At 49.6% G+C, this 26,739-nt stretch overlaps 1 long non-coding RNA gene across 2 annotated transcripts in view; it reads left to right on the plus strand.

The window, feature by feature from the left end:
- Nucleotides 1-26,059, plus strand: part of LOC119968608 — a 29,011-nt gene extending 2,952 nt beyond the window's left edge. The window contains exons 2-3 of one of the 2 annotated variants that reach the window (XR_005461150.1): nucleotides 22,715-22,811; nucleotides 25,010-26,059. This is a non-coding gene — a long non-coding RNA (uncharacterized LOC119968608). Of the gene's footprint in view, nucleotides 1-8,583; nucleotides 8,790-22,714; nucleotides 22,812-25,009 lie in introns of both variants that reach the window. The other variant, XR_005461151.1, reaches the window with a different exon arrangement.
- Nucleotides 26,060-26,739: the final 680 nt, after the last annotated feature.

Consider the following 26,739-nt stretch of genomic DNA (forward strand, 5'->3'; position numbering starts at 1 on the left):
GAATCCCACTGAGGATCTCCATATCTATTCAGACCAAATCCTTATGATCTCCATTAAATCTCCTCTCAAACTTCTCTTTACTTAAGAAAGCAGCCACAGATTTGCCAGTCTATCCATGTAAGTAAAGTCGCTCATCCACGGAACCAGTTTTGTAAATCCTTTCTGTGCCCTCTCTAATGCTTGCACTATCATTCTTAAAGTATAATTCTCAGAACTGGACACAACACTCCTCTTAAATTCAAACCGCTGTTTTATGGTAGTTCACCATAACTTCTTTACTTTTGTACTGTGCTCTATTTATAAATACCAGGATTCTGTATACGTATTAATCACTTATAAGTTCATTGAATATAGGAGCATAAGTGGGCCATTCGCCCCATCGTGCCTCTTCTCTATTCTATTATGGCTGATATGTTCCTCACCTGCCACTTACAATGTTACAGACCAAGAGCTGGATTGCAAAATCAGCCAGAGCATCTCCTCTCTCGAACACATGACCTAGGAATGGGAGTAGGCAATCCCATCCTGGCCTCTCAATTCCACTGTCCTGCCCGTTCTCCATAACTGCAGCCACTTAGAATTATCACATCTTGCCAACAGTGTGGTGACCTGAACTAGACGCAATACTCTGGTTGGGGTCTAACCTGGGATTTATCTGCCACCTTGAATGATATGTGCACATGGAAAGAATTATAAAAGAGCAAAGAGACCTTTATGTTGTATTGTATTCCCTCCCTCTAAGATAAGATCATAAGTGGGGATATGGGCTAAACAGCTGACTTGTAATGCAGATCAAGGCCAGCAGTGCGGGTTCAATTCCCATACCGGCCTCCCTGAACAGGTGCCAGAATGTGGCGACTACGGGCTTTTCACAGTAACTTCATTGAAGCCTACGTGTGACAATAAGTGATTATTATTATTATTAATTGCACAGTATTCACTATCATTTACAACTTCTCCTATACTGAAGCAGGCCGTGTCTACAATCAGACTTGAGTTGATAATTGACAAGTTACAATTGCACCACACAAGTACCAGGCAATGCCCATCGATCTCCAACAAGACAGAAAGACAGAATATAACTATTTTCCCTAAAGTTTAACCATCGCAGAATCCTCCACCATAAAAGTTCTGGAGGTCACCATTTACCATTCTCCAGAAACTGAACTGGATCAGCCAGATAAATACCATTGCTACAGAAGCAGGTCATTGGCTAAGAATAACTCCATTCCTGTTGCCCTCAACCCATCCACCATCTACAAGGCACGAGTAAGGAGTGTGATGGAATATTCCTCACTTGCCTGGATGAGTGCAGCACCGACAACACTCAAGAAGCTCAACTTCATCTAGGAAAAAGTAGCCCTCTTAATAGGCACCCCACCTTAAATATTGCCTCCACCCCACCCCATCGGCAGTGCACATTGTCAGTAGTGTGTACCTTCTGCAAGTGTGGCGTTTTACTGATGACAGGATTGGATGCAGAAAAGCTGCCTGGTCCAAGAAGCTAATTTTCGTAATTAAAGGTCTACTTAGGGGCCATTTCACATTGCTCTCAGAATTTTTCCAATATAGGGGTGATCCCCCATTGCATCAGGAGGCTACCAGGTAAATGGAGGTGACCTCCCAGCAACAGCTCAGTGGGGGAAGGTTTGATGGAATGCCGGTTCTTAAAAGTGAGATCCATTGCAGTAAATAATCATGATCTTTATTGTCACAAGTAGGCATTAACACTGAAATGAAGTTACTGTGAAAAACCCGTAAAGGGGTCAGTCTTGTTGTAAATGGTTCAAATAACAAAACATTTATTAAGCTTTAAAGCACACAACAAGAAGAAAAGATGGGGTCACAGGCAGAGAAAGCAGCACCTGCGGACTCAATCACCACCTCAGAGGGGTTCCTCCTCTGTAGCTGAACCCTGAGAATTTTTTTAAAACTTACTTTCTGGAGGCCCAAGGACTCCTGCATTCCTCAGCAGTGACCACCTTTCCCCATGGCGGAGCTGGTTCTTCAGAGCTGCTGGCCCAAAGAGCCTACCCATCATCCATAATTGGATGGTGGGCCTAGTAGGCAGACAATTCGGAGGCTGCCGAGTGGGAAAATTGCCAAGTGGGCATCTATGCCGACATGTACAAGCTTGGGGCTCACTTTGCACCACAACATTGGGGTCCCAACTGTTCCAGTTGTCTGGGGTCAGGCTGGTGGGCTCTTAATCTGGAGATTTACGCAGGCGTCATACCGGCACATGCGCAGGGGTGGGGGTCTCTTCAGCCCCCGCCATGGTGAAGGCCATGGCGGGGCGGAAGAAAAAGAGTGCCCCCACGGCGCAGGCCCGCCCGCCGATCGGTGGGCCCCGATCGCGGGCCAAGCCACCATGGGGGCACCCCCCAGGGCCAGATCGCCCCACGCCCCCCCCCCCAGGACCCCGGCGCCCGCCCGCGCCGCAAATCCCGATGGCACCAGAGGTGTTTTGATTCCCACCAGCGGGATTGGCCTGTCAGCCACGGGACTTCAGCCCATCCTGGGCCGGAAAATCGCCGCGGGGGGCCCGCCGACCGGCGCGGTGCAATTCCCGCCCCCGGCGATTCCCGGGTTGCGGAGAATTCGGGACACGGCGGGGGCAGGATTGACGCCGGCGCCGTGGGGCGGAGAATTCAACCCAGGGTTATTTATAGCACAAAGGAGGCCATTTGGCCCATCGAGTCTATGAGGCTCCCTGTAGAACAATCCAGTCATTTTTGCTACTATGCTCCATTCCCATAGCTCTGCAAGTTTATTTCATTCAATAATAATAAGAAGAATCTTTATTGTCACAAGTAGGCTTACATTAACACTGCAATAAAGTTACTGTGAAAAGCCCCTAGTTGCCACATTCCAGCACCAGTTCAGGTACACGAAGGGAGAATTCAGAATGTTCAATTCACCTCACAGCCTGTCTTTGGGGACTTGTGGGAGGAAACCGGAGCACCCGGAGGAAACCCACGCAGAAACAGGGAGAACGTGCAGACTCTGCTCAGACAGTGACCCAAGCCGGGAATTGAACCTGGGACCCTGGCGCTGTGAAGCAACACGTGCTAACCACTGTGCTATCGTGCTGAATCCACACAGATAACATCCAACATATTCCCTTCATCAACCTTCTCTGTTACATCATCAAAAAATAAATGAGATTAGTAAAACACAATCTGTATTTTAAAAATTTTATGCTGGTTCTCCTAATTGGGACCTCCAAAAGTGCCTGCTGCTTTTTACCTCGATCACGGATAACAACATTTTACCCACGACTGATGTTAAATGGCCTGTAGTTGCTAAGACTGACCTTAACATCCCTCAATAAGGGTGCCATATTTGTGACTCTCCAGTATTATGGCCACACCCCCACATCTACAGAAGACTGAAAGGTTAAGGAAACCTTTTCTGCTAATTCCCTCTTTTCCTTTAGCAACCAGAGATGCACGCTCTCCGGATCAGGTGACTTATCTACCCTAAGCATGTCCAGCGTATCCAGTACCTGGTGAGGCGAGAGTGACTGTCCTTGACATCAAGGCAGCGTTTGTGCATGGGGGAAACCTATCTACTGGTTGGAATCATACCTAGCAGAAAGAAAGATGGTTGTGGTCAATCATCTCAGTCCCAGGACGCAGCAGTTCCTCACGGTAGTGTCCTAGACCCAACATCTTCAGCTGCTTCATCAATAACCTTCCTTCAATCAGAAGGTCCGCAATGCGAATGTTAGCTGATGATTGCACAATATTCAGCACCATTCACAACTCTCAGAGACTGAAACGGTCCATGCCCGCATGCAGCAATACCTGGTCAATATTCAGGCTTGGGCTGTTAAGTGGCATGCTACATTTATGCCATACAAGTGCCAGGCAATGATCATCTCCAACGAGAGAGGATCTAACCATCTCACCTTGACATTAAATGGCACTGAAACCCCCAATATCAACATCATGGGGGTTATCACTGACCAGAAACTGAACTGGACCAGAAACAGCACGGTAGCATGGTGGTTAGCATAAATGCTTCACAGCTCCAGGGTCCCAGGTTCAGTTCCCGGCTGGGTCACTGTCTGTGCGGAGTCTGCACGTCCTCCCCGTGTGTGCGTGGGTTTCTTCCGGGTGCTCCGGTTTCCTCCCACAGTCCAAAGGTGTGCGGGTTAGGTGGATTGGCCATGCTAAATTGCCCGTAGAGTCCTAAAAAGTAAGGTTAAGGGGGGGGGGGGGGGGGTTTGTTGGGTTACGGGTATAGGGTAGATACGTGGGTTTGAGTAGAGTGATCATTGCTCGGCACAACATCGAGGGCCGAAGGGCCTGTTCTGTGCTGTACTGTTCTATGTTCTATACAAATATTGTGGTCACAGGTCAGATGCTGGGAATTCAGCGGAGAGTAAGTCACCTCCTGACTCCCCCAAAGACTGTAGACCATTTACAAGGCAAAAGTCAGGATTGTGATGTAATACTCCCTATTTGCCTGGATGGGTACAGCTTCATCAACACTCAAGAGGCTTAACACCATCCAAAACAAAGCCACCTAATTGATTGACACCCCATCAACCATCTTCAACATCTACTCCCTCAACAACTGACTCATAATGGCAGTAGAGTGTTCCATCTACAAAATGTACTGCATTAACTCACCACGGCTTCTTCGACAGCACTTTCCAAACACCCGGGCTCTACTACTCAGAAGAACAAGGACAGCAGATGCATGAGGACATCACCACCCGCACATTCCCCTCCAAGCCACAACCATTCTGACTTGGAAATATATTGCCGTTCCTTCACTGTTACTGGGTCAAAACCCTGGGACTCCTCCCTGGCAGCACTGTGGGTATACTGACTCCACATGGACTGCAGCAGTTCATGAAGTTAACTCACCACTGCCTTCTCAAGGACAATTAGGGATGGGCAATAAATGTTGACTTAACCAGCGATGCCCACATCCCATGAAAGAATATGAAACAAAATCTCCTCCGTTTCAATTTTCGCACTAACTATTGCCCTCACTATCTGTGCTTATAATGCTATTTTGCCAGATTCTTCTTCCTTGGTCAATACCAATATAAAGAACTCATTAAGTATTTTGATCCCTAGTCCTGACTCCTAAGCATGCATAATCCTCTTTGTACCTAATAGGACCTACTCTACCTCTTACCATCTGCTTGCTATTTATATACTGGTAGAAGAATTTGGAATTCCCTTTTATGTTGACTTCCATTCTTTTATGATACTCTCTCTTGTCCAGTCGTATTTTCATCTTTATTTCACCTTTAATCCTATTGTATTTGAACTGATTCTCACTTGAATTCACCTGACATGCAATATACACTCCTCTTCATTGACTCATCATATTTTCTAACTCCCTCGTCACCCAAGGAGCCTGTTTTTGGCTCCCTTACCTTTCGCCCTTGTAGGAATGTACATAACTTGTATTTGAGTATCTCTTCCTTTACCATTACCATTGATTACCAAGATTATCATTGTCCTGTTACAGTCTTTCCTTCAGTCTCCGGTTCTATTTTATCTTGGCTGGTCCCTTCTCATTGCACTGAAATTAGCCCCCTTCTAATTTACAAGTTCCATATTAGATTGTGAATTGCCCTTCACCATTACTAATTTAAACCTTATGACAAGATGATCTCCGTTACCCAAATATCCACCCCACAGAAAGTTGATCCACTTGGCCCACCTCATTTCCCAGAACCAGATGCAAAAATGCCTCCTTTCTCATTGGACTGAGAACATACAAATCAAGGAAGTGTAATGTTCTTGTCGGATGACCTGATTTATATTGCAAGAATACTTGCAGCTAAAGCTATAAAAGATTTATCAACATTAACTGTGGATCAAATGTATACAAACAACAGATGAATAACAGTATGAACATGCACAAGCAACCTCTCTCCCAGCTCCCTCGTCACTCTGAGGTCACCTGACTCTAACATTCACTTATATACTAATGAGACTCCTGGTGGACAGTTGGTGAATTACAATACAACCATGATATCACTCCAGAAAGCTGTCCTGAACACATTTGAGAAACTCCACCCGCTTCTTACCCTTCACTCTAACATTATCCCAATTGATATTTGGATAATTAAAGTCTCTCAATATCACCATTCTATAGTTCTTGCACAGCTCTGTGGTTTCTCTGTGGCTGGGTTCATCTACTCTCTCCCTCTCACTATTGATTGATTTTAACAATAGTGATATTTTAATATTTTTACACAAACAGTGCCTGACACCTGCCCATACAGGTTCCAGCAGTCATGGCCCCTCCCCCCACCTCACTCCCATTCACTAGCCAACATTGCGTTCGCTAGCGTGGCGGCTCTGCCAGACTTTCCTCCTCCACATCAAAACCAAAATCACACCAACTCCATTGCTCCCTTCACCTCTCCAATCCCCCCTACATCCAAAAAGCCCCCCAACAAAGTTATCCATTACACCCATACACGAAAAAGAACCCAACTCAGAAAATACAAAGAAGAAACAAAGAAAAAACTCCGCCAAAAAACATCAAAAGTCCAAATTCAGTCCAATCCCAGGCCTTCTGTTTCCACAAGCGCCTCCGCCTCCAATGCCGTCTCAAAATGATTGTCTCTGCCGTTGTACCTGACCTTCAGTTTCACTGGGTAGACCATGCCAAACCACACATTGCGCTTATGCAAAGCCGCCTTAGACCATCCAAAGTCCGCTCGCTTCCTTGTAACCTGTCGTCAAGTCCTGGTATATACATTTACCTTGCCTTCCCATTCCATCTCGCGCCTCTACTTCACCCACCTGAGCACTCTTTCCTTCACGTGAACATTATGGAAACAGACTATCACTGCCCTCGTTGGCTCATTTGTCCTCAGTTTCGGCCGAAGCAACTGGTAGGCCCTGTCCAACTCTCCCTCCCTCATCAGTTTCGCCATCATATCAGCAAATTATTCTGTAGGTCACTGGCTGACCCTCCACCCCTTTGGGCACACCCATGACCCAGATCATCCACCTTAGCTCTCAGCCCTTTGTTGATCTCTGCCACCCTCCGCAGCTCCTCACCCATTGAGGTGAACTGGTCGCTGTGCTATGACAAGGTCTCCTCCAACCCTTTCATTTTCTCTCCCTGCCCCCGCACCGTCACCGAACTTCTTACCAACTCCTCTCTCACTGCGTCAAGGGTCGCTCCCACTCACGCCTTAAGCTTGGAAAACAATCATTCAAACTCTCCAGCCATCATCTCCATCATGTTCTCCACCGTGATGGGCGCGGCCCCACCCGACAGGCTCTCTCCCGCCATCTTTCCACCTGCTGCCCTCCTCACAATGGTCAGCAGTGGACTTTCCTTCACTGTCTTCTTCCCTGGACTCTTCTAGCCAGTTTTTCACGTTGTATAAATGCCCTACACCTTCCCACATTGCCTCACAAACAAATCTTCACTAAAAAGGCCATAAAGGACAGCTCTGGCAGTAGCCACCAAGCATGCGATCTCCACCTACAATCCGCAACCGGGCGTCCTGCTATTTGTATTTTGAGGAATGTTTTAGAATAATGGCAGCAATATGTTACTCAACAGAGACCCTATTAATTCATTCATGCGTGTTCCGCCCAAAGACAGACAGTCGCTTGGTTCATTGTCTACTGATGCCTCACCCTGAGCAGGTTCCCTGTGGTTTCTCCCAGTGGTTTGCCATTGCTTTCCAGAATTGGGGGCAGATCCCTATTCTACCCCAGAATCGAATTTGTGCTGTTGACATTATTATGAACCACATGCTAACCATCTAGACAAATGGGCTAACCAACACTCTCTCAAAGCCCAATTTATTCATGTCTTTTAGGAAAGAAATTTGTCATTGTTAACTCGTCTGACCGATATGTGACTCCTGGCTCACAGGGGATTGGCTCATAATGGCTCATATGTTTTTATCAAGGGATATGGCGAAAGGCGGGATCAGGGTATTGAACTTGATGATGATCAGTGAATTGAAACATGATCATAATGAATGGTGGAGCAGGCTCAAAGGGCTGAATGGCCTCTTCCTGCTTCTATTTCCCATGTATATTTCTATGTATGTTTCTATAACTTCCCTTTGAAATGGCCTATGCTATGATGATGGAGAAAAAAAGCTATGGAGCTACATGTAGAAATATGGGGCTTTGAAAAGACTGGTGTTTTATATTTAGAAATGGACACAAACTTCAAAATGGCTGAGAATGTTCAGTTAGTCACTGACAGGAATGACAACAGGGTGTTTCTCTGAGGGAAAATGGAAGCCCTCCCTGTGTTTCCAGACAAGATTCTACTAAAAGCATCCAAAGACTGATTACCATCCTCAGTAAAGACAAAGGAAAATAGTGGCTATCCCACCTCATTGAGGCTGGGTGTAATAGCTGAGACGGACTAGTGTATTCCGCTTTCCACATGGTAAATACAAGGAAGGGGCTTAAAAGCTAGCTGAGAACACTCCTGCTGCTTGCCTGTGTCTACCCTGAAAGTGTGTGTGTGTGTATTGTGAGGAAAAGCAGGTGGAAGTTTTCCACACTGAAGGTGATACAGTACCAGATGCAATGTCCCAGAAAAAAAAACTATCTTTTGCAGGAAATCGAAAAACTCTCTCTCTGTGGACGTCAATCGGCCAACAAAAGGATCTCAGCTGGAAAGTGAATTGAAATCTCTCTGCCAAACCACAGAAAACTGGAATTGAAGAACCAACTGTTCACTTGCAAAAGTCAACTGTACTGGAATCAATTTGTAACAGCCACTGATTTGACCATCTTCGCCTTGCAAGTCAAGAACTGTTCCATGTAACTTTTTATTTATATTTATTTACCATTGGACTCAATTCTTACTTCTAAGCTGTATGAATGGAGATGCATGTGTTTTATCATTTCTCCTTGTCTTTTAGTAGGTACTGTACTTTAATTCATGAAAGCCTTGGTCGGCACTGTAGCAGAGTAGTTAGCACTGTTGCTTCAAAGCGCCAAGGGCCCAGGTTCAAACCTTGGATTGGGTCACTGTCTGTGCGGAGTATGCCCGTTCTCCCTGTGTCTTTGTGGGTTTCCTCCGGGTGCTCTGGTTTCCTCTCACAATCCCCGAAAGACATGCTTGTTAGCTGAATTGGACATTCTGAATTCTCCCTCTGTGTACCTGAACAGGCGCTGGAATGTGGCGACTAGGGGCTTTTCACAATAACTTCACTGCAGTGTTAATGTAAGCCTACTTGTGACACTAAAGATTATTGTTATTGATTAAATTGGTTCCTTTTTAACAGTAATGATTAGGTCTGGAAGAGGTATCCAAGGGAAAAGGGAACATTGTTAGATTAAACCTTTGTTGCTACCAGCAGAGGGTAGGTTAAATAAAGACACAGAGCCAGCCATTCCTCCTCACTCGGGTTTGTAACATTTTGGGGGTATCCCAGCCGGATGGTGAGAAATCGCGGGGTCTTTCCCGGATCCAGAACATTTTGGGGATGTCACCTGGGGCTGGTCTTAATACCTAGAAACTCAATGTTATAGTTACAAAATTTCCAATTGCTAATTGTTCCAAATTCAGATTTAAAGAGTGGAATTTACAATTTTCAAAGTAAGTCAATGGTACATTTACAAAATTTCCAATTACTATTTGTTCCAAATTCAGATTTGTGCAGAAACGTTTTCAGTTCCGTGACGTGGGTTACTCCTGTAAGCAGAACCCAGGTCCCTTACATGTTGGATGATAGCACCACCTAGTGGATATAACAATGCAACTCCAAGCTATTCACATATTGGCTGTAACTTCTGAGCTCCCCAGTGTTCAGTTTGGGGAGTACCCCAAAGAAGCTCTGAGGAATTCCCTTTGGAAGTTCCCTGGTAAGATTTGCTTGGCCTGGAAGTGCTAACGTCCTCTGGGCAATACCCCTGCCATGAGAAACATCCAAAAATGTGATTTAAATTGTAAACTTCGGATGATTCCCTCTGTTTTACAATAATAGTTACTCAGAAAAAGTTAGAAGAATTAAAATCTCGTCTAACTTATGGGCAACTATTGCACAGACCCAGATTGACACCCCACCCCACTACCCTCAATGGCACACCCCCTACCCTTGACCACCATGGACCCCCCCCCACCCCCCTCTAACCATAACCTCAAGGTACTCCCCCGCCACCCCCCCCCCCCCCCCCCCCCCCCCGCTGACTCACCATGAGATACACCGATCCGACAACCCCACCCCCATGCAGGCCCAACTTGAGCAGAGACCGCCCACCTCCTCCCCACCAAACAGGCCTGACTTGACCAGACTACCCCTCCGATCCCCAACTCCCAAACCATCACCCCACCCGGCAGGCCTGACCCCCCTCCCCGCACCCCACCAACCTGCAACCTGATCAGAACTCTCACCCCCACTCCCGGGCCCTTCCTCGCAGACCTGACCCCGCCCCAACCCCTTTGAGTTTCACCATGAGGTCCAACCCCCACCCCTCCGAGTTTAAATCACCCGTCCGCCCCACTCCATCCCCAGCCCCCCAAAGCCCAGCATCCCCCCTGAGACCTCCCCAAGCCCTTCAGAGTTCCATGTTCACTTTTTCCAGTCTTTCAGTTGCAGAACTGTTCACGCTGTTCGACTCTCCATTCCCTGCATGAGAAGGTTGTATCCGACAACTTGCAAAAGATTTGACGCATAAATGCAAAATGTGCCAGAAGCTACCACAATGCATTCATCCTGCAAAATTTAACCTTCACTGATCTTTTCAAGGAATAAAGTCATGTCAGTTATTAGAAGGATATAATACCTAATCGCTCATAAGGGATTGGGAAAACATGTTGTGGTTTCCCTTATTGAGACTGGACACATGAGAACAGCCTTGCATAGATAGCTTGGAAACATTCGTACGGTGTGGTGATCTCTGCTCAAAGCAAAAGTGAAACTAAATGTGGATCACATGAGACTTTTCCCTTCCATCCCTGTCATGCTGATGTTCCTGAAATACATTAATTACGAGTGGAAGACTTGTGAATGAAAAGACCTCCCCTCTATTCCTATGGAGAATGACCATTAGATGTAACCTGACCAGCAGCAAATAAGCACTGCCTCTGTTACAGTAGTTATCAAGAAGCGCATTCGGACCTTGCAAGTTCTGGCCATGACACCTCGGGACCATGCGGGTTCTGGCCAGGAGCATTCGGGACCATGTGGGTTCTGGCCAGGACCCTCGGGACCATGCGGGTTCTGGCCAGGACCCCTCGTGACCATGCGGTTTCTGGCCAGGGCCATCGGGACAATGTGGGTTCTGGCCAGGAGCATTCGGGACCATGAGGGTTCTGGCCAGGACCCTCGGGACCATGCGGGTTCTGGCCAGGACCACTCGGGACCCTGCGGGTTCTGGCCAGGACCACTCGGGACCTTGCGGGTTCTGGCCAGGACCCTCGGGACCATGCGGGTTCTGGCCAGGACCCTCGGGACCATGCGGGATCTGGCCAGGACCGCTCGGGACCCTCCGGGTTCTGGCCAGGACCACTCGGGACCCTCCGGGTTCTGGCCAGGAGCATTCGGGACCATGAGGGTTCTGGCCAGGACCCTCGGGACCATGCGGGTTCTGGCCAGGACCCTCGGGACCATGCGGGTTCTGGCCAGGACCCCTCGGGACCATGCGGGTTCTGGCCAGGACCCTCGGGACCCTCCGGGTTCTGGACAGGACCCCTCGGGACCATGCCGGTTCTGGCCAGGACCCTCGGGACCCTCCATGTTCTGGACAGGACCCCTCGGGGCCATGCTGGTTCTGGCCAGGACCCATCGGGACCCTCCGTCTTCTGGCTAGGACCCTCGGGACCATGTGGGTTCTGGCCAGGACCCTCGGGACCATGCGGGTTCTGGCCAGGACCCTCGGGACCCTCCGGGTTCTGGCCAGGACCGCTCGGGACCATGCTGGTTCTGGCCAGGATCCCTCGGGACCATGCGGGTTCTGACCAGGACCCTTCGGGACCATGCGGGTTCTGACCAGGACCCTTCGGGACCATGCGGGTTCTGGCCAGGACCCCTCGGGACCATGCGGGTTCTGGCCAGGACCCCTCGGGACCATGCTGGTTTTGGACAGGACCGCTCGGGACCATGCGGGATCTGGCCAGGGCCCTCGGGACCATGCGGGTTCTGGCCAGGGCCCTCGGGACCATGCGGGTTCTGGCCAGGACCCTCGGGACCATGCGGGTTCTGGCCAGGACCACTCGGGACCTTGCGGGTTCTGGCCAGGACCACTCGGGACCCTGCGGGTTCTGGCCAGGACCACTCGGGACCTTGCGGGTTCTGGCCAGGACCCTCGGGACCTTGCGGGATCTGGCCAGGACCGCTCGGGACCCTCCGGGTTCTGGCCAGGACCACTCGGGACCCTCCGGGTTCTGGCCAGGAGCATTCGGGACCATGCGGGTTCTGGCCAGGACCCTCGGGACCATGCGGGATCTGGCCAGGACCGCTCGGGACCCTCCGGGTTCTGGCCAGGACCGCTCGGGACCCTCCGGGTTCTGGCCAGGGCCCTCGGGACCATGCGGGTTCTGGCCAGGACCCTCGGGACCATGCGGGTTCTGGCCAGGACCCCTCGGGACCATGCGGGTTCTGGCCAGGACCCTCGGGACCATGCGGGTTCTGGCCAGGACCGCTCGGGACCCTCCGGGTTCTGGACAGGACCACTCGGGACCATGCTGGTTCTGGCCAGGACCCCTCGGGACCCTCCGGGTTCTGGACAGGACCGCTCGGGACCATGCTGGTTCTGGACAGGACCGCTCGGGACCATGTCAGTTCTGGCCAGGACCCTTGGGACCCTCCGGGTTCTGGACAGGACCCCTCGGGACCATGCGGGTTCTGGCCAGGACCCCTCGGGACCATGCGGGTTCTGGCCAGGACCCTTCGGGACCATGCGGGTTCTGGCCAGGACCACCCGGAACCATGCGGGTTCTGGCCAGGACCCCTCGGGACCATGTGGGTTCTGGCCAGGACCCTTCGGGACCATGCGGGTTCTGGCCAGGACCCCTCGGGACCATGTGGGTTCTGGCCAGGACCCCTCGGGACCATGTGGGTTCTGACCAGGACCCCTCGGGACCATGCTGGTTCTGACCAGGACCCATTGGGACCATGCTGGTTCTGACCAGTACCGCTCGGAACCATGCGGGTTCTGGCCAGGACCCCTCGGGTCCATGCGGGTTCTGGCCAGGACCGCTCGGGACCATGCGGGTTCTGGCCAGGACCTCTCGGGACCTTGCGGGTTCTGGCCAGGACCGCTCGGGACCATGCGGGTTCTGGCCAGGACCCATCGGGACCATGCGGGTTCTGGTGGCATACCATCTGTCAGTCGTGTTTCAAATGGCACAATCAGTCCTGACCCAGCAAACCTGGTTCCCCACCATAGACTACCACCAATGATAGGTTAGTGGATTGGTGCCCATAAGTCACTGGTACTTGGGCGGTGCCCTCTGTTATATTTTAAATAATGACTTATCTAAAATATATATATTACTCTTGAATCCACCAAGATTATAAAATGACCAATAGTCTTCTTGTTGAAAGATTAACTATTTAATGAGGAATAAAATAATAAACTATGAGTCCTTTTACTCAATACTAAACTAACAATAAAGAATTAAATACAATACAGATAACTATCGAACTATACACTATTATAACAAACTAGCTCTAACTTCTCTCACTCTAGCTATTCTATGTCTTGCTTGTTCACTGTTCTGAATCACATCATCATCATCATCCGACTTAGAAAAGCAGAGAAACCAGTTCTTGTAGTATCTGACTGTAAGCCATCTAGTGTTGAAATGACTGTACTACTTTTACATACATTGATCATGTATATTGATATCTGAATATCACTACACCCTCAATGACCAACGGTTCTCTGGTGTAGGTGGCCAACAGGGCCTCGATGTCAGGCGAGTCAATGTGCGGAGGCCGGTACAGATTCCATCAAATGTGCGATGGCTGATCACGAACTCAGTTGCTCCAGTATCCAGCTCCATGTCGATTGGGTACCCATTTACCAAAAGGGACACTCAAATTGGGGCGACTTGGGGTGCCGTAACACAGTGGAGTTGTTGGTAGGGGCCCTGTCACAAGCAGGTGGAACCGTCTGGACGGGCTGCGGGTGGGTTGCTTATCGCATGGCCCACAGGGCCTTGGGCCTGGACGTCTGTCTCAGTACCCCAGCTCTGCAGATTGATCCCTGCACTCCATGGTTACTCAGCGGTGACAGCCACCATCTTTTGGGTGGGCACCCCACTGCCGGTCTCCCGGCCCTCCGGATAGATCTTTGCAGCATTTTCCAGAATGCCCCAGATTCAATACCACCATCCCTCAGCTCCCCGCTCTCGCCAGAGACGACAATCTCAATTACCCGCTGCAAAATCAGCTGGGTTCTGGTCAGCAACTTTCTCTGTGTGGCAGCCTCCCGGATCCCACAGACATAACGGTAGTGAAGGAATTCACAGAGTTTGGACACAAACATGCAAGTCTCAGCCAGCTTCGTTAAATGTGCAAAAATAAATCACTGTTTGATTCACCTTGGGTTTAGATAGTCATGGGGAAGCAGAACCAGCAAACGATGAGTAGCAGTTTGGGATTGAAGTGGTTTTCTACCAAGGCTAACCAAAGCTGCAAAAGACTGTGAGTCAGGTGTGTCAGGCTATTGATCAGTGCATGTGTTGGCCCACAAACCGCCGTTAGTAGGTTTACAGTCTACTGCTCATCTCCAATTATGGTGTTGGTCCAAAATAAAAATTGCATACTCTCGACATATTGAGCTCAATCGTCATTATTCACATCAAAGTCCTTCAGCTTTCCTACATGAGGCATCTCGATCGGTTCAGGTAAGGCCTCTTGCAGTCTGGATGGGTGCTCGCGGTGTGGAACATGTACAGGCGGAATTCTCTGATCCTGAGGCCAAGTGTTGACGCCGTTGTAAACGCCGTCACATTTCCCGATGGCGTCAACGTGGCCTCAGGATCAGCAATTCTGGCCCCTACACGGGGCCAGCATGGCACTGGAGCGACCCACACCGTTCCAGCTGCCGATCCTGGCGTCAACTGGGCGCCGCGGGGTCTGCACAGGTGCAGTGGCACCCTTCTCCGCGCAGGCCCCGGCGCAACATGGTGAAGGTCTACGGGGCCAGCACAGAAGAAAGGAGGCCCCCAACCTGAGAGGTCGGCCCGCCGATCGGTGAACCCCGATCGCGGGCCAGGCCACAGCAGAGGTTTCCCCCCCCCCCCCCCGGAGTTGGAACCCCCCTCCCCCCACAGTCCGCTCCAGGGCCCTTCAACGCCGAGGTCCTGCCAGGTAAGACCAGGGGCGGAATTCTCCGACACCCAGCAGGGTCGGAGAATCGCCTGGGGCCGCCGAAAATCCCGCCCCCGCCGTGGCATAGATTCTCCGCCACCCGGGAAGTGGCGGGAATCTCGCCACTCCGATCGGCGAGGCCCCTGCGGTGATTCCCCGGCCCGGATGGCCCGAAGTCCCGCCGCTGGGAGGCCTCTCCCGCCGCCGAGGTTTGAACCACCTCTGGTGGCGGCGGGATCGGCGGCACGAGCAGGCCCCCAGGGTCCTGGGGCAATCGGACCCCGGGGGGGTGCCCCCACGGTGGCCTGGCCCGCGATCGGGGCCCCCCGCTCAGACTCCGGGCCAGTGCCCTGGGTGCACTCTTTCTCCTCCGCGGCAGCCACAGCCTCCGCCACGGTGGAAGTGGAAGAGAAACCTACATCGCGCATGCGCCGGTGGTGACGTCAGCGGCAGCTGGCCGCTGACGTCACCGCCGGCGCATGCGCCGACTGGCGAAAGCCTTTCGGCCAGCCCCGCTGCCGGGTGGCCGGTTTTTTGCGCCAGTCTTCTGGTGCCAATTGCTCTGGCGCGGGGCTGGCCCCCAAAGGTGGGGAGAATTCCCACCTTTGGGGAGGCCCGACCCCGGAGTGGTTGGCGCCACTCCCCTATGCCGGGACCCCCCATCACACCGGGTAGGGGAGAATCCCGCCCCAGGTTAGAACGGTGCTGGTGGGACTCGGGTTTGCGGAGAATCGCGTCCCGGCTTCGGGGAGGCGTGGCGCAATTAGCGCCGATTCTCCGGCCCGGCCCTGCGCTGAGAGAATCCCGCCCACGGTGCCGGCAGCAACTGCACTTCAGCCTCATCACCGATGTAGAATCCGACGGGCAAGAAACACTCAAAGGACACAAGGTAGGATACAAAGAAAGACACATACTAAACTCCCAAACCCCAAAGGGTCACCCTCCCCGACCAGCACCTAGGCCGGGGTTTTTATACTGTGGAGCCTTCCCGGTTCAGGAGGAAACTCTTCCCCCAATTATCGGGGGAATTCATACTCATGAGATAATGGTAATCGGATGGTGCACACTCCCTTACCTCTCAGGGGTCATAACAGTAACCACAAAACAATCACTGATTGTTGAAAAAGCCCATCAGGTACATGAATGTCCTTTAAAGAAGGCAATCTGCTGTCTTTATCTGATCTAACCTAAAAATGACTCCAGTGTGGGCGGTATGGTGGCACAGTGGTTAGCATGTTGCTTCACAACGCCAGGGTTAATGTAAGTCTACTTGTGACAATAATGATTATTATTATTTGAACCACAGAAATCTGGTTGACTCTTAATTGCTCACAATACAATCAGGAATGAGCAACAAATGCTGGCTTTGCCAGTGATGCCCACATTCCATGAAATAATTTTTAAAATGTGATGGCCATAGCTGTTGTGAAATGATGATTTATTGCCCTCTTCAGTACGGTGGTTGAGGGTTTGAAAGTGCAGCTTCAAACAACCTGGTGGTAAGGCTTTTCCAGGGACAGATGCAGAAGCAGGTTTCCAATGGGTGACGTTGAGAGAGAATAGTGAGCGATGACTTAACGTGAATGCTGATATTTGTTCCCAGTATTGGTCTGCAGTCTGTCAGTGAGAGAAGTGAACAAAGAACAAAGAAAACTCTTCCACAGACCCCAAGAGACCGACAGCGAACCCAAGGAGAATATCAATGAACCGGAACAGCAGACCGAGAGATTTACGGTGTGGCAACCAAAGAGGAAAGAGTCGAATTGGACCCCTCCGGAAGGTCGCTGCCCTGGACTCGACATGTATGCTCAAGCCGTCAGGAGTTGCGTCAATGCCAGATTCATCAGTCACATTCACAAGACAGCCCCAAGCACCCAAGCACAACGCAACGCCATCCGCGCTCTCAAGACCAACCGCAACATCGACATCAAACCAGCAGACAAAGGAGGGGCCACTGTCATACTGAACAGAATGGACTATTGCAAAGAAGTATACCGACAACACAACAACCAGGAACACTACAGACAGTTACCCGCAGATCCGACCAAGGAACACATCCGCCAACTCAACAGACTGATCAAGACCTTGGATCCAGACCTTCAAAGCACCCGACGTGCTTTCATCCCACGCACTCCCTGCATTGGAGATCTCTACTGCCTCCTAAAAATACACAAGGCCAACATACCAGGACGATCTATCGTTTCAGGCAATGGGACCCTGTGTGAGAACCACTCTGGCTACATCAAGGGCATCTTGAAACCCATTGTCCAAGGTATGCCCAGCTTCTGTCTCGACATGACGGACTTCCTACAGAAACTCAGCACCCATGGACCAGGAACATTCCTCGTCACAATGGACGTCTCGGCACTCTACACCAGCATCCCTCATGATAACGCCATTGCTGCAACAGCCTCAGACTCAACACCGACAATTGCCAATCTCCAGACGCGATTCTGCAACTCATCCGCTTCATTCTGGATCACAACGTCTTCACCTTCGACAAAAAGTTCTTCATCAAGATGCACGGAACAACCATGGGGACAAAATTCGCACCTCAATACGCCAACATCTTCATGCACAAGTTTGAACAAGACCTCCTCACCGCACAGGATCTTCAACAGACGCTATACACCAGATACATCGATGACATTTTTTTCCTTTGGACCCACGCGAAGAATCACTGAAACGACTACACGATGACATCAATAAGTTCCATCCCACCATCAGACTCACCACGGACTACCCTCCAAAATCAGTTGCATTCTTGGACACACTCATCTCCATCAAGGACAGTCACCTCAGCACTTCGCTTTACCGCAAGCCCACGGATAACCTCATGATGCTCCACTTCTCCAGCTTCCACCCTAAACACATTAAAGAAGCCATCCCCTCCGTATACAAAGGATCTGGTCAGATGAGGAGGAGCGTAACAGACATCTACAGATGCTGAAAGATGCCCCCGTATGAATGGGATATGGCGCTCAACTCAGCGATCGACAGTTCCAATGCGCCACAGCAAAAGACCGCACCGACCTCCTCAGAAGACAAACACGGGACACAACCGACAGAGTACCCTTCGTCGTCCAGTACTTCCCCGGAGTGGAGAAACTACAACATCTTCTTTGCAGCCTTCAACACGTCATCGATGAAGACAAACATCTTGCCAAGGTCATCCCCACACCCCCACTACTTGCCTTCAAACAACTGCGCAACCTCAAACAAACCATTGTTTGCAGCAAACCAACCAACTTCAGAACAGCGAACATGGCGAGACCATGCAGACGCTGTGACAACGAATGAATGGACATCGCGCAACAATCACCAGGCAGGAATGTTCCCTTCCAGTCGGGGAACACTTCAGCAGTCAAGGGCATTCAGCCTCTGATCTCCGGGTAAGTGTTCTTCTCCAAGGCGGCCTTCAGGACGCGCGACAACACAGAATCGCCGAGCAGAAACTTATAGCCACGTTCCACACACATGAGTATGGCCTCAACCGGGACCTGGGATTCATGTCGCATTGCATTCATCCCCCACCATCTGGCCTGGGCTTGCAAAATCCTACCAACTGTCCTGGCTGGAGACAATTCACATCTCTTTAACCTGGGGTTACCCCTATCTCTGGATCTGTAAAGACCGAATTACCTGCAAATGCTTCCATTCTAAGCATTGTCTGGCATCTTTGAATTTGATTATATATGTGGTTCTGGAACATACCTCTTCATTCACCTGAGGAAGGAGCAGTGCTCCGAAAGCTTGTGTTTAAAACAAACATGTTGGACTTTAATGTGGTGTTGTAAGACTTCTTACAAAGAAAAGTACAGCACAAGTACAGTGGCCACTCTCATTTATTTCCACGTGGCACACAAGGCCTTTCCTAAACTCTCTTCTCACGGGCACCCAGCACTACTATCCAACTGAAAGCCTCATTAACATTTAGACTTGGTGACAGTTCCAGAAGTCATTTTGTGTTCACTACAAGCCCGAGAGAAAGGGAGAGAATCATACATCTTTAAAGTAAAGTTGTGGGAACCCATTGTGCCACGGATGGTATAATCCGTTGACCGTGGCTGGAATTTTCCAGTGCTTGACACCAGTACGATCTTTGAGTTCCGCCTATTGAACGGACATTTCAATGGCTCACCATGGTTGGGAAAACTCTTGCTTTTGATTCAAGCTTTTTCAGCGAGGTGCAAACATGGGATTGTGTGAAAGATGGGTATGGATCAGGGAGGCAACAACGTGCTCTAGCACTTTGCCGAGGATAGGGAAGTTGGAAATGGTATGGTACTTTACACAAAGCGAGATTCCAAGGGTCTTATATAGTGAGCACCTGAGAAAAGGTGACCACTGAGAATATCAAGAGTAGTTGAACAAAGTAGCTGTTTTGTACTCTGTAAACTGACACAAAATTAGATAAAGGGCCAGTTAATTTAATTTTGGTGGTTGAGGGACGAATTTTGTGCAGGACTCCATAAGAACTCTCAATTCTTTTCATGCTGCCTTGCAGACTTTAATATTAACTTGGACAGGGTGTGATCCAACTGTCCCTCTGTGTCCGAAAAGCAGTTCACCATGCTTTGGGCGATAAAAACCGGGAGACCCCGCTCCCGGGATCTACCCAGATTGCAACGCCGTGACAGATCTAACACGATCTCATGAGACGTTGCGATGCAAATCCTGCCCATTATTAGAGCGAGAGAGCTAGTCTGACTGTAAAGCAGATACCCGAGGTAACCGAAGCATTGGGATCTAACCCCTTCACCTCAGAGGCCTCGTATGAGCACAGTTCAGCACTGGTCCCCATTTGAGACGGAATGGCACTCGTGGGAGTCTCCCAGGGGATCGGAGGCCCCCAGGTGCATGCCCTTTGGTCAGTGTGGCGCCCTGGCACTGCCACCTGGGTGCTATTTTTTGTGCACTGGCGATCGGACCCTACACGGGTGTTAGGGGAGTGGGAACTTTCCCATAGTGCATTGGGGTTTGGGGGAGGTTGATTCTCACGTTGTGGGCCTTGGAGATGTTTCGCTATGTTGAGAGGTTCCGGCGAGCGGAGCTCCTCAGTGTAGAAAACGGGGCTATGTACGTCCTTGGCAGCGTGTTCCCCGCTAAGGCCCCTTATTAACGCAAGTGGTTGTATAGCCCTGTGTTTCTCTGAGCTGCGAGCGCTGGGAAACATGCAGTTAAACATGCTCGCTATGTGACTTTGTTCTCATTTAGCTTAATCGCACCCTATGTTTAACACTTTTTCAAAAGAACAACTCATCTGCAGACTTTGAAAGGTTAACACAGAACGTTGCTGATAATGGATCGCATGTCTTTCTTTGTGCAACAGGAAATTCCAGTGAAGGTGAACCCATGCTAATGAGCTCTAGTTCAAAGAGGATTATCAAATAATTGACGGTTTTAATCTTCCCGAGGGATGGGAAGTAGACATTCCCTTGAGATGAAGCAGCGTCCGTCCGCCACTGAGTTTATTGATAAACATCTTTAACATTTCCACACGCATTCTCAATTCTCTTAATTATAGTTATCTGTGGGGCAGGCCACAAATAAGTTCAATTATAGTGTTGTGTGCTAGAAGTGTATTTTGTGGGAAATTCTGCAGGGGAAGAATAATTTACTGACCTCCTCATGATTTGCATAAACTAAAAGTTTGACATGTACACTAGCCTAGTCTCTGAGTATATATGTTCAGAAATTGGCAGTTTGTTGTGTAAACTATCAGGACTTTTTCCACCCTAAACGGGCGGTGTTGTTTTCACTGTCTGCTTCAGGCCTACACTGAATACCTGAGTTATTGCCTGTTTGGTGAATGAAAAGTACAACATTGCCTTTTTAGACCTGGAATCATTCAGTTCCAGCTTGGTTTATGGTGAGGGTCACTAAGGAAATCTCATGCTTAAATCCTTGATGCAAGGAACAAGGTTTGCAAGCAGAAGGGTGTTCACCTTTAAAAAATTTGATGCCAAAAGCAGACACACTCAAAAGTATCCCAAGGCAACAATTTGAAGGGAATGGCAAGAGATGATATTAACATGAGAACCACAGCGCATTATATCTGTCTGCAGTTTAAAAAGAATCTCAGCAAACTTACAAGGAGTAGTCAGTTGAAGAGGGAGAGAGAGTATGTCAAAGTAGGCAGATGGAAGGTTTTTATTTATGATCAATATTAATTAACAAAAGCATTTTGTGACACTTTGTTACCAACATTTACTTGTGACTTTCTCAATCGTTACATTATAAAATGTCGGGTGCGATTTAACTAAATAGGAACAAAGTCCCATAGCGAATGCATTTAGCTTAGAGTGCCGGGAAAGGCAAGGCTATAAAACATGGCTTGCTTTTGATAGGGGGCCTCAATGGAGAACGCACGGCCGAGGTCACACATAGCCCCGTTTTGTAGACTGAGGAGCTCCGCTCACCGGAACTCCTCAGTGTAGCTAGAGACCGGTGCATCATTTTTAAACGATGTCCCCATCTCCATTACCTCCCCAAGCCCCAACGCACTATACCCAACCTACCGCACCCCACCACCACCCCCTGCATTCCCTCAACACTCACACAGGGCACTGGTGCAAAAAATGCCAGTTTAGCACCTAGACAGTGCCACCCTGCCCAAAGGCCATGCACCTAGGGGCCTCCGACCCCCTGGGATACTCCCACAAGTGTCACTCCATCTGGTCTCTGTTTGTAGAGACCAGTACCGAACAGCACTTGGCCAAGGTTTCCAAGGCAAAGGGGATTGATCCCACGCCTAGGGTAACTCACAAATCTGCACATTAAACTGAGACTAGCTGCCTGGCTCTAATATGCAGATTTACTAAAAAAGTGATCTCATTAGATCTCGTTAGATCTCGTGCGGTGTTGAGAGCCAGGTAGCTCCCGGGCTCAGGGTCTCCTGACTTCTATCGGCCATGCTGTGCCACAAGCAGCGTAGCCATTAAATTGCGCCCATCGCCTAATGTGTGCTAAATTCACCATATCTCTCAGCACACTTAATCACATATGGATAACTGAAACTGTGCTTACACCCTTCCTCATGCTCCAAATACCAGCCATTGCAACCCATTCCTGCTCATCACACAGTAACTAGGTGGCTGCATTCTTGTGCATATTGTGATGTGACTGCAGGAAAAGGCAGAGGACGATTTGAGGCAGAGAAATGCAACGGGAGGGAGCCAAGCAGGAATATGTTATCTCACCTCATTAAAAAAAAGAGAACCCTGGAGATTCAGGGGCAACTTCTCCTTCGCAGGTTAGAGATGGGAGAGTATATTACTCTTGTATGAAGCAGACAGCGTATTGCTGTGACCAGTGGTGGTACTACACAAGCTGAGATCCTTTGGCTACAGCATATCAGCAGTCTGCTCTCTGTTAAGAAGAATTCTCTCTTTTAATTGATATTTTTTTATGTGTTTGCAGGTCTGGCCCATGAAGAGCCAGCGGATCCTTTGCATGAGGGAGAGGTGAACATGAATAGGATATGGAGCTAGGGTTGAAGAGGCAGTTAGAGTGAGAGGTAGTTTATGTGCAGTATAGACACTAGTATAAACTGAATGGGCCAAATTACCTTGTATCTTATGCTGTGGATTTTATATTATTATTCCATTCAATCCCTGGTTTGTGGGTCAGTTGATTTCAGCTGAGGCAGCATTAGGACACAAATAGTACTTATAGCATTCCCTGAGTCAATGAGATGGGGGGGGGGGGGGGGGGGGGGAGGGGGGGAAGTCATCCCAATTATTATTGATGAAGCATATTTTTTGTACAAACATAAAAAAATAATAATCACTTATTGTCACAAGTAGGCTTCAATGAAGTTCCTGTGAAAAGTCCCTAGTCACCACATTCCAGCGCCCGTTCAGGAAGGCCAGTTCGGGAATTGAACCTGCACTCTGGCATTGTTCTGCATTACAAGCCAGCTGTTTAGCCCACTGTGCTATACCAGCCCCTGTACAGATGAACAGCATAGACAAAGACAATTTGACCCACTGTTGATTCCTCTCAAAATCCTAAAGTCCTTAATCAAGCACCTCCTGACTTTCTGATTCCAGAGAATACAAACATAATATATTGGCACATCACTTTGTAATTGCGTGTAAAAGGTGTGTTTAGGAACTCCTCTTAGGTCAGGTTTGTCCATCAATTGCATGGGAAGTTCAAACTTCCAGTGGGCAATGACCCTGCACTAGGACCTTGCTGACCACCTGAACACCCCCCTCCCCCAACAAACCATCACCCAACCACCTGAACCACACATACTCCCACTGACCACACAGCACCCCAACCACCACCCTCAATTACCTAACAACTAGCACAACGCTGACCACGTGATCCACCCCGACCGACCCCTATGAACAACCAACATCTCCACTGACCAACCAACCTCCCAACTGACCAGCCCACACCTCTTAGCCAACCCGAACCCACCCTGACCAACCCCTCCCCTCCAACTGAACCGCCTCTCAATTGACAACCTGACCCTCCCAAACTATTAGCTATCCCACGCGCCAAGTGACCCCACTGACCAATCAAATCCACCATTGATCACACACACCCCCTGACCACCCCCCCCCCAAACACTCCTGCCAATCTCTCCCACCTGACCGATCACCCATATTGACCTCTGACCCCCATTGACCAACAGCCTCAACCAAGCAATTCCCCCAATCCCCAATTGACACTCCGACTACCTCCACCCAACCATCCAACCTCCTTGACCAACCTTCCTGACCAACCCCACCAACCCAACCAAACCCCTATTTAATACCTGACCCCCACATTCCCACTGACCACCTGACACCCATCCTTACACTGACCACCAATCCCACACACCCAGAATCCACTGAACGCCTGACCACCCCCATGACCAAGCAATTCCCCAACCATTCCCCCCCCCCCTTCCAACCAACCACCCTCCGAACCAACCGTTCCCTCCCCACTGACGAATGGATTCCCTCTTCCAACAACCTCCCACAACCCTTATTTTAAAAACCTACCTTCTCCATGACTTTTGAAAGTATCTTGTCCTTTAGGATTACCTGTGAGGTGACATAAAAAAGGGCATTGGCGGCCTCAGGAGCGTGCCGCCCTAAACAGTTCTCAGTCAGAAGGTCGGGCACGAAAGGAACAACTGGGAAGGATCAGTAGGAAACTAGGAGCGGAATCTGTGGAAGCACAGGTCCATTATATTTATATATATTCTCTCCTCATAATATCTGACCCGTGAAGCCCAAGTAATGTTTGGGTGAATTTGCACTGTCCTCCTTCCAACGCACTATATCTCTTCTAATGTCTGGCATCAAGAACCAGGCTCAGTATTCCAGATGTGGTTTAATCTGGGCTTTGTGCAGTTATCGTAAAACTTCCTCCCTATTATTATTCTAGCCCACTAATTATAAAGTATTCTATAAGTATTCTTGATTATTTTTTTCATATTGTTAATACATTTAAGTGATCTTTTTACAAGTATATCTCTTTATCTCTGGATCTCTAATCCTAATACTTCACAATTAAAATAATATTTATTAATCTTTTTCTGCTCCAAAATGGATGAACTCACACTTAACTGTGATGAAAACCATCGGCCACAGTTCTGTCTGCTTCCTTCATCTATCAATGCCTCATTGTAATTGTACTCTCCTGTCTTACACAAATGTTCTGTATGTTTTCTGATCAGGAAATGAGCATAAGGTATATATTTTTTTTTAATTTCAGATCCAGAAGGAGCAGTCATGTCTAATTGGTATCATGCTCTGCATCATCAAGGTCCACCACATCTCTCCAAACCCCTATCTTCAGGCTCCTGCTGATCACCCAGCAAGCTGACAACCTTGCAATCGAAGAGCGGTGAGCTACGTCAGGAAGCGTATCGAGTGTTTGCTGCCTGCCTACTAAATTCAGTGAGATTTGGGATGCAAAACTGTCTTCAGAATTTTTCCATTAAATATACACGCCCTTTCAATGTTTTATCTGGTATTGTGATCCCTCACATATCTCTGCACCTGTCATTTCTCTGTCTTCTTGAAATCTCTTATTGTTCTCCATTCCTGAACAAACCTGTTGTTTTGCGTTGTAAAGGTGAGGATTATTGCGTGAGCATTGGACCAGAGATGTCCTTACAGTTGAATAACCTGCCAACTGTCACCACCTAGAGCCACATTTCTGGACTGTCAACTTGGATGAGATGCAAGAGGACACAGTGTAACATAGATCACATCTTCAGTCAAGGAAAGGGCAATGTAAATGGTGCATATATCATGTTTATTTGGCGGCAGAAAGTGTACAATATTTTGTAAACAATGTGTACCCTTTGTTGGAAAATGAAGAGTGAAAGAGAATGAAGAATCTAGTATTCAAGGTAATCACTGCAGCTGGCCGAGGATGAGTAATATCGGCTGGCTTTTACAATTCCACTGGGCAGTTGCTGTGGATCATAATGAACAGGGCTGTTTACACAGCAAAGAACTGCTTAAACCAAGGGGACGTTCAATGCTGAACAAATAAGTTCAAGATTATTCAAAGGAGCTGAATTAAATAACGTAATTTGCTTCCTAATTTGGATTACAATGTCATCCTGTGACATATCCAGATTGTAGAAGGGTGACTACCTCGATATTTTTTGCTGAGTAACCTGGGGCGGGATTCTCCGACCCCCCACCGGGTCGGAGAATCGCAGGGGCCGGCATCAATCCCGCCCCCGCCGTGTCCCGAATTCTCCGCCAGCAGAGATTCAGCGGGGTCGGGAATCACGCGCGCCGGGCCGAAGTCCCGCTGCTGTCAACCCTCTCCCGCCAGCGTGGATCAAACCACCTACCTTACCGGCAGGAGCAGGCGGTGAGGGCGGACTCCGGGGTCCTGTGGGGGGCACAGGGCAATCTGGCTCCGGGGGGTGCCCCCACGGTGGCCTGGCCTACAATCGGGGCCCACCAATCGGTGGGCGGGCCTGTGCCGTGGGGGCACTCTTTTCCTTCCGCCTTCGCCATGGTCTTCACCATGGCGGAGGGGGAAGTGACCCCCTCACATGCACGGGGATGACATCAGCAGCCGCTGTCGCTCCAGCGCATGCGCGGACTTAGGCAGGCCGGCAAAATCCTTTTGGCCCCGGCTGGCATGGCGCCAAAGGCCGTCCATGCCAGCCGGCGGAGCGCCAACCACTCCGGCGCGGGCCTAGCCCCTCAAGGTGAGGGCTTGGCCCCTAAAGGTGCGGAGACTTCCGCACCTTTGGGGCGGCCCAACGCCGGAGTGGTTCACGCCACTCCATCCCGCCGGGACCCCCCGCCCCGCCGGGTAGTGGAGAATCCCGGCCCTGATATTTCAATGGAGACAAGAATGTGAAGAATTGCTACTCAGCCTTATGTGGGGGGGGGGGGGGGGGGGGGGGGGGGGGGGGAAGAACCAGAAACCTCATCAACCTCAGAGATGATATCACAACAACAACATACATT

The sequence above is a fragment of the Scyliorhinus canicula genome, chromosome 7 (assembly GCF_902713615.1).
Source record: "Scyliorhinus canicula chromosome 7, sScyCan1.1, whole genome shotgun sequence".
Taxonomy (NCBI): domain Eukaryota; kingdom Metazoa; phylum Chordata; class Chondrichthyes; order Carcharhiniformes; family Scyliorhinidae; genus Scyliorhinus; species Scyliorhinus canicula.